The sequence below is a fragment of the Macrotis lagotis genome, chromosome 1 (assembly GCF_037893015.1).
Source record: "Macrotis lagotis isolate mMagLag1 chromosome 1, bilby.v1.9.chrom.fasta, whole genome shotgun sequence".
Taxonomy (NCBI): Eukaryota; Metazoa; Chordata; class Mammalia; order Peramelemorphia; family Peramelidae; genus Macrotis; species Macrotis lagotis.
In genome coordinates, this window is record NC_133658.1 from 235,973,288 (window position 1) to 235,985,179 (window position 11,892).

The following is an 11,892-nucleotide window of genomic DNA, read 5'->3' on the forward strand; positions in this document are numbered from 1 at the left end:
TAACTACTTTGCCCTCCGATTCCATGGTATCAGGGCAGTTTTCCATCACTAGATCCTGTAATATTAAGTCCAGGCTTTTTTTCTCTTCAATGTTTTCAAGAAGTCCTATAATTTTCAGGTTGCCCCTCCTCGATCTATTCTCGAGGTCAGTGGTTTTGTTGATGAGGTATTTTACATTTGCTTCTATTTTTTTCTATTTTTTTTATTTTGTTTAACTGACTCTTGCTGTCTCATGGAGTCATTAGTTTCTGTAGACTCCATTATTTTTTGGGGGGAGGAGTTTTCTTCATTAACCTTTTCAACTCCCTTTCCAATTGGTCAATTCTACTTTTGACAGCTTTCCATTTGACCAATTGAGGTTTTGAGAGAATTAATTTCTTTTTGCATTTGCTCGTTTGAGGATCTGAGAGATTTATTCTCCTTTTGTGTTTGTCCAATTGTACTTTCTAAGGTATTAATTGTCTCTCCCAAATTTTTAAGCTCCTTCCTTATTTCTTCAAGGAAGTCTTTCTGTGCTGGAGACTAGATTGTATTCTCCTCAGAGGTTCCAGGTCTCTCTGAGTTGGGTCTTTCCTTTCCAGGAATTTTTCTATGGATCCACCTTTCCGCTGACCCTTCTTCATTATGCTAAGACCTTGAGTTGGGCGGGGGGCTGGTTCACCTGGGCTTGAGATCGCTGAAGGCTTTACTGAGTGCAGTTTTTCTGACTGGCCAGTAGGAGGTGCTGGTTGCCCTCTCTGGAGTGTCTGTGACCTTGGTTGCCAGGCCTTCTCCCTTTGCTTGAGTGGAGGAGTTGGAACTATTGAATTCTTTTGCTTTCAATCAATGGTGGGCTTTACCCTGGCCTGAGGTCATTCCTCAGCTGGGCTGGTTCTTTGGCTCACACACCTGGGCCTGAGGCAGAAGTAATTTGCCTTTGTTTGAGGAGAAGCCTCTGTGCAATGGAGATGTGCCCTCAGAGTTTCTCAGACCCAAGAAGCCTAGGGATGGTGTCTGCTGTTCTCCTGCACCAGAATACTTCCCCCAGCCTGGTCCCAGAGCTCCAGGGGAACAGTACCAACACCAGCGCCTCTGCATCCCTGCAGACCCAAGCCCCTTTCGTCCAGCCCCACTGCTGATCCAGCAGATCCTCTCTCAGTCCCTCAGACTCCCAGTTCCAATTCAGCTGTTAATCTAGCTGATCTGGTGCAGATCCTCCCTTGGAGCCCAGACTCACTTGCCTGGATTCGTCCAAGGCTGCTGTGGGAGACAAATCCTGAGGTAGCTGTTCTTCTGGCTTTTCTTTCTGGGTTTTCTGGATCAGATTTCTTTTAAGAGGTTTGTTTCATATGATAGATGGGGAAGAGATCAGGAGACTTTAGAACTGTGCCTGTCTTCTCTCCTCCATCTTGGCCAGAAGTCTCAATAATTAGATTTTTAATGCAGTACATGATGAATCCAACACACCATTGTCCCTACTGGGCAGATCCTTCAACTGACTTTTCTTGACTTTATGTTCCCTATAGTTTAACTCTGTCTCCTAGGGCTACCTCTCAGTCAGCTTGAGCTTTGATTTAGTCCTTAGAGTCCTTTGATGTTTTAGAGTCAGCAGAAGGCATGGTTGGCTACCCTCTTATTCCATCAAATTTGACCAAAGTGTCTCCACACACTTCTCAAAGGAATAAAAAATTTTAAGTACTTCCTTCCAAGCACTTCTTACAACACCTCTTTGTCTTTGTTAGTGAATCCTTACATATACTATGATTTCATTAGAGGAACTGATGGGAAATCAATTGATTAAAAACTTTCAGATCCTTTGTTCCTCCTTCAATATAATAAAGCTTTTATGTTAAACTGTCTACAGGTATCAACCATCTAACTATGTATAGCTATCAAGTCAATTGCAGTTTTTGTATACTGAGGGCAAGCATAGTGTACATTCATATACAAACACAAAAATATGCTTTGTTTCCAAAGGTTTCTTGCAATAGGAAAAGGAGAACATATTCAGCTGTCCTTAATTTTTGTTACTGACTTAATCTTATTGTTGTTATTCATTGTTCATTCTCAAAGAAGACCAATGACATCATGAGGGTACATGAATTGGATTTAAATAAGGCAGAGCTGTGCAAAGTCATCAGACTTGCTTTCTCCTCCAGGATCAATAGAGTCCAGAGTAAGACAAAAGTCGAAATGACTAACCATGACCCAGGTTACAATGAATGCCTTTGGCATTTCTAAACTAAGCTTTTTCTCATTCCCTTTCCCATTAAGGTCTTAGTTTGTCTGATTCAATGATTAAGAATTGCAACAAGGGGCAGCTAGGTGGTGTAGTGGATAAAGCACCGGCCCTGGAGTCAGGAGTACCTGGGTTCAAATCCGGTCTCAGACACTTAATAATTACCTAGCTGTGTGGCCTTGGGCAAGCCACTTAACCCCGTTTACCTTGCAAAAACCTACAAAAACAAAAGAATTGCGACAGAAGATGACCTAGTTTACTGTCACAAAAATATCAATCTGTTCATAATAGAAAACAATTGCTATTTACATTCATTCTAGGCCATCAAAATGTAAACTGAGCCACAGAGGTTCAGGCTAGAAACTATCAGTTCAATGAAAGCCAGAATAATTTAGTATAAAGGTATAGTTACTTCTGGAGAAAACTTAATGGGGATAGAAAAGAATATACCTTTTTCTGGGCAGTACATGTTACCTACACCAAAACTGATCATGTACTAGGGTACAAAGACCTTATAATCAAATGCAGAAAGGCAGAAATAATAAATACATACTTCTCAGACCATGATGCAATAAAAATTACTTGTAATAATAGGTCATGGAAAGATAAACCAAGAACTAATTAGAAATTAGATAACTTTATCTTAAATAATTCATGGATCAAATGGCAAAAATAGAAATCAATAATTATATCCAAGAAAATGTTAATAATGAGACATCATACCAAAATTTATGGGATGCAACCAAAGCAGTTTTGAGGGGAAACTTTATATCTCTAAATGCCTGTATGCATAAGCTAGAAAAAGAACAAATTAAAGATCCTCAGTTAAATATCAAGTTAGAAATTCTGAAAATCAAGGGAGAGATTAATAAAATTGAATCAAGACAACCATTGATCTCATTAATAAAACTAAGAGTTGGCTTCATGGAAAAGTCAATAAAAAAAGTCAAAAAAAACCTTTGGTTAATCTGATTAAAAAAAGAAAGCAGATAACCAAATTACCAGTATCAAAAATGAAAAGGGTGAACTAGCCACCAATGAGGAAGAAATTAAAGAGATAAACTGGAGCTACTTTGCCAAATTGTATGTCAATAAATTGGATAACCTAAGTGAAATGGATAAATATTTGCAAAAATACAAACTGCCCAGATTAACAGAAGAGGAAATAAATTTCTTAAAATAACCCCATTTCAGAAAAAGATATTGAAGAAACCATCAGTAAACTCCCTAAGGTCTCCAGGTCCAGATGGATTTACAATTGAATTCTACCAAACATTTAAGGAACAATTAATTCCTATTCAATGTAAATTATTTTTAAAAAACAGGAGAAGAAGGGGTTCTGTCAAATTCCTTTTATGACACCAACATGGTTCTGATATCTAAACCAGGAAGAACCAAAACAGACAAAGAAAATTATAGACCAATCTTCCTTTTTTTTTTTTTTTTTTTTTTTGCAAGGCAAACGGGGTTAAGTGTCTTGCCCAAGGCCACACAGCTAGGTAATTATTAAGTATCTGAGACCGGATTTGAACCCAGGTACTCCTGACTCCAGGGCCGGTGCTTTATCCACTATGCCACCTAGCTGCCCCAAGACCAATCTTCCTAATGAATATTCATGCAGAAATCTTAAATAAAATTTTAGCAATGCAACTACAGCAAGCTATTACTAGGATAATACATGAAGATCAGGTAAGATTTATACCACATAGACAGGGATGGTTTAACATTAAGAAAACATACAACATAATTAAACATATCAATAACAAAACCAACAGAAATCATATGTTTATCTCAATAAATGCTGAAAAAGCCTTTGATAAAATACAACATCCATTCCTATTTAAAACACTAGAAAGTTTAGGAATGAATGGAGTTTTCCTTAAAATAATAAATAGTATCTATCTAAAACATCAACAAATAGTATATATATATAATGGGAATAAACTTGCAGCATTTCAAATAAAATCAGGGGTGAAACAAGGATGCTCATTATCACCATTACTATTTAATATAATATTAGAAATTCTAGCAATAGCAATAAGAGAAGAAAAAGAAAATGAAGGAATCAGAATAGGCAATGAGGAAGCAAAACTTTCACTCTTTGCAGATGATAGAGAACCTGAGAAAATCATCTAAAAAAACTCCTTAAAACAATTAGCAAATTCAGCAAAATAGCAGGATATAAGATAAACGCACATAAATCATCAACATTTCTATATATGGACAACAAAGCCCAAGAACATGAGATAGAAAGAGAAATTCCATTTAAAATAACTATAAACAACAAACCAGAAACTGTATGAATACAATTATAAAGCACTTCACAGACAAATAAAGTCAGATTTAAATAATTGGAAAAAATGTCAAGTATCATGGTTGGGTCTAGCTAATACAATAAAAATGACAATTCTACCTAAATTAAATTACTTATTCGGTGCCATACCATCAAACTACCAAATAACTACTTTACAGAGCTAGAAAAAAGTAACAAAGCTCATCTGGAGCAACAAAAGGCAAGAATAGCAAGGGAGCTGATAAAAAAAAAATGTAAAAGAAGGTGGCCTAGTTCTACCAGATCTAAAACTGTACTATAAAACTGCAACTATCAAAACTGCCTGGTACTGATTAAGAAATAGTGTTATGGATCATTGGATTAGGATGGGTTCTAAAGAAGTCTCAGTAAATGATTACAACAATCTATTCATCTTCTATTTGACAAACACAAAGACTACAGCTTCTGGGATAAGAACTTACTATTTGACAAAAATTGTTGGGAAAACTGGAAAATAATATGGCAAAAACTAGGCATAGATCCACATCTCACACCCTATACCAAAATATGATCAAAATGGGTTCAGGATTTAGACATAAAGAGCATGTCAGACAATCATGACGACATAGATAATTTAATAGACCAAGAAATCTGTCTATCAGATCTATGGAAAGGGGATGCATTTATGACTAAACAAGAATTAGAACACATTATAAACTAAAAAATGAATGATTTTTGACTATATTAAATTAAAAAGGTTTTGCCCTAATGAAATCAATGCTGCCAAAATTAGAAGGAAAACAGAAAGCTGGGAAACAATCTTCACAACTAGGAGTTCTGATAAAGGTATCATTTCTAAAATATATAGAGAATTGCATCAAATTTATAAGGTCACAAATCATTCTCCATTGTATAAATGGTCAAAGGATATGAACAGCCAGTTTTTCAAATGAAGAATTTAAAGCCATATATAATCATATGAAAAATGTTCCAAGTCACTATTGACTAGAGAAATGCAAATTAAAAAAACAATGAGGTATCAACTCACAGCTATTAGATTAGCCAGGATGAGAAAAAGGAAAGATGATTAATGCTGTAGAGGTTGTGGGAGGATTGGGACACTGATGTATTGCTGGTGGAGTTGTGAATGGATTCAACCTTTCCAGAGAGCAATATGGAACTATTCCCAAAGAGCAATAAAACTGTTCATACCTTTGACTTACCAATTCCAATTCAAGATTTATATCCACAAGAAATTTTAGAAAAAGGGAAAACACTTACATGTTCCAAAATATTCATGGCAACTTTTTGTAGTGGCAAAGAACTGGAAATTGAGGGGATAGCTATCAATTGGGAAATGGCTAAACAAGTTATGGTACATAGATACTATGGAATATTATTGTTCTACAAGAGACCATAAATGGTTGGACTCTAGAGAAGCATGGAATGACTTATGGGGTCTGATGCTGAGAGAAGGGAGTAGAGTCTAGAGAACAATGCATACATCAACAACAACATTATGAGATGAACAACCTTGAGGGAAGCAGCTCCTCTCAGCAGTTTAGAGAGTTAGGACAACTGTATTTGACTGGTTATGGACTATATTATCCCCAACCAGAGAAAGAAAAACAAACAAAAAAATCACACCCATACCCACACCCACACCCACACCCACCCCCCCCACACACACACACTAAAACCCATCAGAATCTGATGAACACTTTATAAAAATTATCTCTTATGTATCTCTTTCCCTTAATCCTAATTCATCATACTGAAAACAGTCTATCAAAATAGGTATGCATGTACAATGCTAACCTGACTGCCACTGAGTGGGGGTGGGTGAGAAGGGAAGATGGAAGGAAATTTTGTAACTTAAAAATATACATATGCATTTTGATGAAAATAAATAAATTTTAAAAATAAAATAAAATCAATAAGCTTAAATACAGAAAAAGATATATTTAAGTAGTTCTATTTGAAACATACAATCTTTCTTAAGAACTATATTTCAAGAAATCATAAATGAAAACTGCACAAGACAAAAAGTAAAATGTTCCAACGTTTAGAAAAAAATAAAGTTAAAAAACTAGCTCCCAAATCCCCAAATATCTTATGAAAAAATATGTGACCCAAAACATTCACATGTAAGGCTATTTATTGTGTCCCAATTGGAGGGAAAAAACATGTAATGAAGGAGGAAGAAGTAGAAGAGGAAAGAGAAGGAGGAAGAAGAAGGAAAAAAGAAGAAAGAAGGAGAAGGAGGAGGAGGGGAGAAGGAGAAGGGGAGAAGGAGAGAAGGAGGAGAAGGAGAAGGAGAAGAAGGAGAAGGAGGAGGAGGAGGAGGAGGAGGAGAATGGAAAGTAGGAGAAAGAGAAGAGGGGAGAAATTTAAGAAGAGGAAAATGAAAAGGAAAAAAGAAAGAGAAGTAGAAGTAGGAGGATTGGTAGTGGCAGCAGCAGTAGTCTCCAAAACAGCAAAAGCCTCAGGAAGAACAGCAAGCCTAGGAGGCAAGGAAGCCCTTGGCTAAAAAGTTAACAAGAACAAAGTTATACATTTGGTACTTTGATAGTTATATGCAAACTAACAATGATGCTACACATGTTACAATCCCCTTTAGCGAAGGGGCTAAGATTATAGGGAAGACCAAGAAAGTACAAAGCTGTTCATCCCATCTACAACATTGAATTTAGAGTCATAGGACCTGGGTTTGAAGGCCAACATGGACACTTTCTAGCTGGGTGACCTCATCCAAGGAAGGTACTTATCCCCTCTGAGCAAAAAGACAGAGACCTCTTTCAACTTTATCTGGCTCCTATGATTATGACTTATTTGACTGATGATAGGATTCTGGCTTGGGGTCAGGGAAGAGGGAGGAGGAGGATGTTGTATCACATACTGGTGGGTATTTTTTCCATTGTCCCTACTCCTGACTAGGATAACTCCCCTCAAGATGGTTCAGCAGCCAAGTACCAAGTTCCTGTCTCTGATTCAGCAGGGTCCTCTGTTTTATAGCCATCTGCACCAAGAGTTTAGCCATGGGGGAGGGGGAAGCCTGAATGCCTATCAGGTAGTTTCCCTTACTGTGGTAGCTTTACACTGCCTGTCTCTTCCTGTGATTCACAATCTCTGGAGGCTTTTGTTGAATCATTGTTCTGATGACGCCATAATAATTCTTGGCACAGAAATTTTTGTTATCCTAATAGTATTTTTTTCCAATTTCATGTAGATATAATTTTTTTTTAATTTCTGCAAGGCAAATAGGATTAAGTGGCTGGCCCAAGGCCACACAGCTAGGTAATTATTAAGTGTCTGAGGTCAAATTTGAACTCAGGTCCTCCTGACTCCAGGGCCAGTGCTCTGTCCGCTGCACCACCTGGCCACTCCAGATATAATTTTCAAAATTCATTTTTGTAAAATTTTCTCCCTCCATCCCTTCCTTCCTTCCTCCCTCCCCAAGACAGCAAGCATATAAGGTATATATGGACAATCATGACAACATATTTCTATGGCATGGAAATTTAACAACTTCCCCCAAGATTTATTAATCTTTCCTAACTGTGGAAAAAATATTGGTTACCCTGGTTGGAAACCATCCAGGACTTCAATACTAATTCCACAAAGCCTGGTAAATCCAAGAACAGGTGTTTCTGTTATCTTGGGACTGATGGTTTCAGGGTCAAGTTTTTCCTTTACTTTTACCCATCCTGGGTGTCTGTATTCTCTTCTTGGACCACCTAGGCAGAGTAGCTTTACATTGTTTTTTTTGAAGAAAAATAGCTAGCACTGACTGCATGGTTAAGGACCTTCAGTTAGGTCTGACCTTGGTAAAGTAATTAGTGATATGGCTATGGGTCTTAATCCATCTTTAAGGTAAGTTCCACTGGTTTTCAGGCTTAGCATTATAATTCTACTCAAGTTTATTTAATTTCATTCCTGGATAGAGCAATAGAAAACACACACCAGGGATCTTAAACTGTTTTTGTGTTATGCATGCACTGGCTGCCTGGTAAGGCCTATGGACCCCCTTTTTAAGTGAGCCAGATCGAATCATAAGATTACATGGGAAATCAATGATATTAAAGTATGGTTTTCAAAATATTAAAATAAATGTAGGGATTCTCTAAAAATTTATTCACCAATTTTTTGAGGATGCAGGGATCCCAGGGTAAGAGCCCTGATCTATTCTGAACATAAAGAAGTTCTTGGGGTGGCCAGGTGGTGCAGCGGACAGAGCACTGGCCCTGGAGTCAGGAGGACCTGAGTTCAAATTTGACCTCAGACACTTGATAATTACCTAGCTGTGTGGCCTTGGGCAAGCCACTTAACCCCATTGCCTTGCAAAAACCTAAAAATAAATTTCTCCTATGCATTTATAAAATCAGGATCTATGCTAAGTGCAACTGAGTTTTATTCCTCTTTAATCCTGCTTAGTCTTATCCTATCTATATACCTTTAAAATAAACAAAAAAACCCCTACAATATCAACAACAGCAAAACTCTCCCAGATAAAAATCCTCCTATAATTATAGTTTTACATTTTTGTTGTTTGTCCTCTGTGCACAAAGAGGACCAATGACAACACAATGTTGGGGTGAAGGCATAGTGTGTTCATCTGTGGCTGATCAAATGAATTGGAGGTGGGAAGGCTCTACCACAGGTCCAGAACAGATGGTCAGTTTGAACATTTGGGATGGAGATGTCTCTAGATTTGCACATCTCATGTTTTCTTGTACTATTGATAATTCTGCATTATTAAGATATCTTCTCTCCTGTTCCAAATGTCCTTTTGAGGTTTTGATCTCAGCCATCAAGTTAAAGAGATAACACAGTGGAAAACTAAATCTGACCCAACTTCCCTTTCAAAGTGCCCATGTCATAATTTCACTCATTGTGATACAATCAGGAAGTCAGGGAGCTAGAAGTCAGTGCCTGCTTCCAGTGGCCCTAAACAAGAATAGTCAACCTATTTTCCACTCCCCAAATCTACCTATAAGCTATAGAAAAAGACATGGCAAACAGAACCTCTTTTATCTTTTCCCTGTTTTGTGACTGCTGAACTGATTATGCTGATCTGGAAAGAAATTTAACAAAAAAAGCAAGAGATCCAATCAAGACTTGGGGTTTTAAAGTGATTTTGCTTATATTTGACTAAGCTGATGATATACTTATGATATGATACCCATCTTAGATCCCTCTACCAATCCCTTTAGTACAGGGACTTTGTTTTATTGATCTTTGTATACTTAGCATATAGCATACTCATTCATTAATTAATTCAATATATATTAAGTGTCTGCTTGTATTAGGCACCATATTACATACTGGGAGTACAAAGACAGAAGCAATGCAGAGCCTACAGTATAATGAGGAGCCTACATTATAAAGGAAGAGATAAGAAATGCATGAATAAATATGTCTGGCATAAATATGAAGTGAATAAATAAAATATACCCCAAATGGTTCATTATAAGATGGAAAGGAGGACCCTGGCAATTCTAATCAGCATTGCAAGAAGTTCCTCATGGTGTATTCCATGTAGTCAGGAAATAATTGATTTAGTTTTGTTTTTTTAAAGGGTTGAAGAAGCATTCCATAATTATTTTTCAATGAAATCTCATCCAAGGTGTCAGATGAGTTCCACAACTCTTTCTTCTTCTCAACCCCCCCCCCCCTTTTCCTTCCCTAATCATTATTATTCTCTTTCACAGAATCACAGAATCTCAGTTTCACAGAGGAAGCTCAGAGGACATCTTTCTAATCATAGCCCAAGCAAGAATCCCATCTAGAACATACCAAACAAGTGGTCATCTAGCTATGGCTTAGGCCTTCAGGGAGGGGAAGCCTATTTCCCCCAAGGATAATCAACTCATCCCACTTTTAAAATGCTTCAATCATTGGGAAGTTTTTTTCTTTATTTTAATAACCTGAGGGAACTGTAATCTCATCAACCTGAGAATTCTGTGCTGATACAATTTCCCACTCAGTAACTATAATCTATGTTCTCTTATAAATTAACTTCAGAGCTCAGAAAGCTTATCCTAATACTCCAAAATTTTCTCCAATGTAAATAAATCAATAACTGTTACTAAACTGTTTAAGAGATAGAAAATTAGTTGTTTAATCACTCTTTGGTGGCCAACTCATGACCCCATAGACCATAGCACACCAATCCCTTGCATCCTCAGTTTGTCCAAGTTCATCTTCTGTATTCTATGATGATATCTGTCCATCTCATCCTCTTCTGTCCCTTTCTCCTTTTGCTTTCAATCTTTCCCCACATTAGGGTCTTTTCCAATGAATCCTATTTGCTCATTAGTTAGCCAAAGTAAAGAGGGACTACATTAGAATTCTGGAATCTTGGAAGTCACATTCAATTGAATTCAACAAATACTCAATAAAAAAAAAACACTCTGTTTTGTTAATGGCCTAAACTTAAGAAAGTGATGATGGAGGAAAATGTTAATGATGTGAATTAAAGTTAAAAGTGTGTGTGTGTGTGTGTGTGTGTGTGTGTGTATTTTTTTGAGAGCTGGTTATTAAACATTGTCAACTGGACCGGAAGTAATCTCTAACCTGTGAATGGCTGGAGCCAAACAGAACGGGTTAGAGACAGGAAAGTTGGGGTCAAACAGAAGTTTAATTAATTCCAGAGTAAGAAAAACAATTTGAAAGCAAGAACACATATGCCAGAGCCTCACTCCTAATGGGTGAGACCTGAAGCAGGGTCTCAATGTTTATACCTGTGACTGCACCATGAAGGTAACTGTAGTAAGGTGACCAGTTTGATGCATAGAAAGACTTCATGCTTGTCTAAGCTTAGAGACCACCTGGTACTGGTGTGAAACAATACTAGAATTTTGCTGTGACTGAGGTCATTCAGAGGGTGCAAAGATTGCAAAGGATTATTGTTATACCAACTCAGAGCAATTCAGCCAGCTAGTTGGGACTTTGTTCTGGGAAACAATGGGTCTCCTAATATCTTTACAATATTTACTCACCCATCCCTGTTTTCACTGCACCCCTTTCCATTTTTTCCCATTTCTTATCTTTTACAAAGGAAGAAATGGAGACCCAGAAAAGGAAGAAGCTTTTTCCAGTTTCACAAAGTTATAAGGATGGTCAGGACTAGGAGTTCTATCAAATGATTATGTGACCAGTGCAATTTTCAATTTTTTAATTTTAATTTTCAATTTTTAAAAATTTTAACTTGCAATTTTTAAAATTTACATTTTTATTTATTTAAACATTACTAAAATAGTCCTGTTGTAAGAGTAAACATAATACCCCCCCCACAAAAAAATAAAAAAATCTCATGAGAAATAATGTAAAAGAAAGAGGGAAAAAATGTGCTTCAGTCTGTGTCCTGATAGCATTAGCTCTGTCTCTGGGGTGGATCACT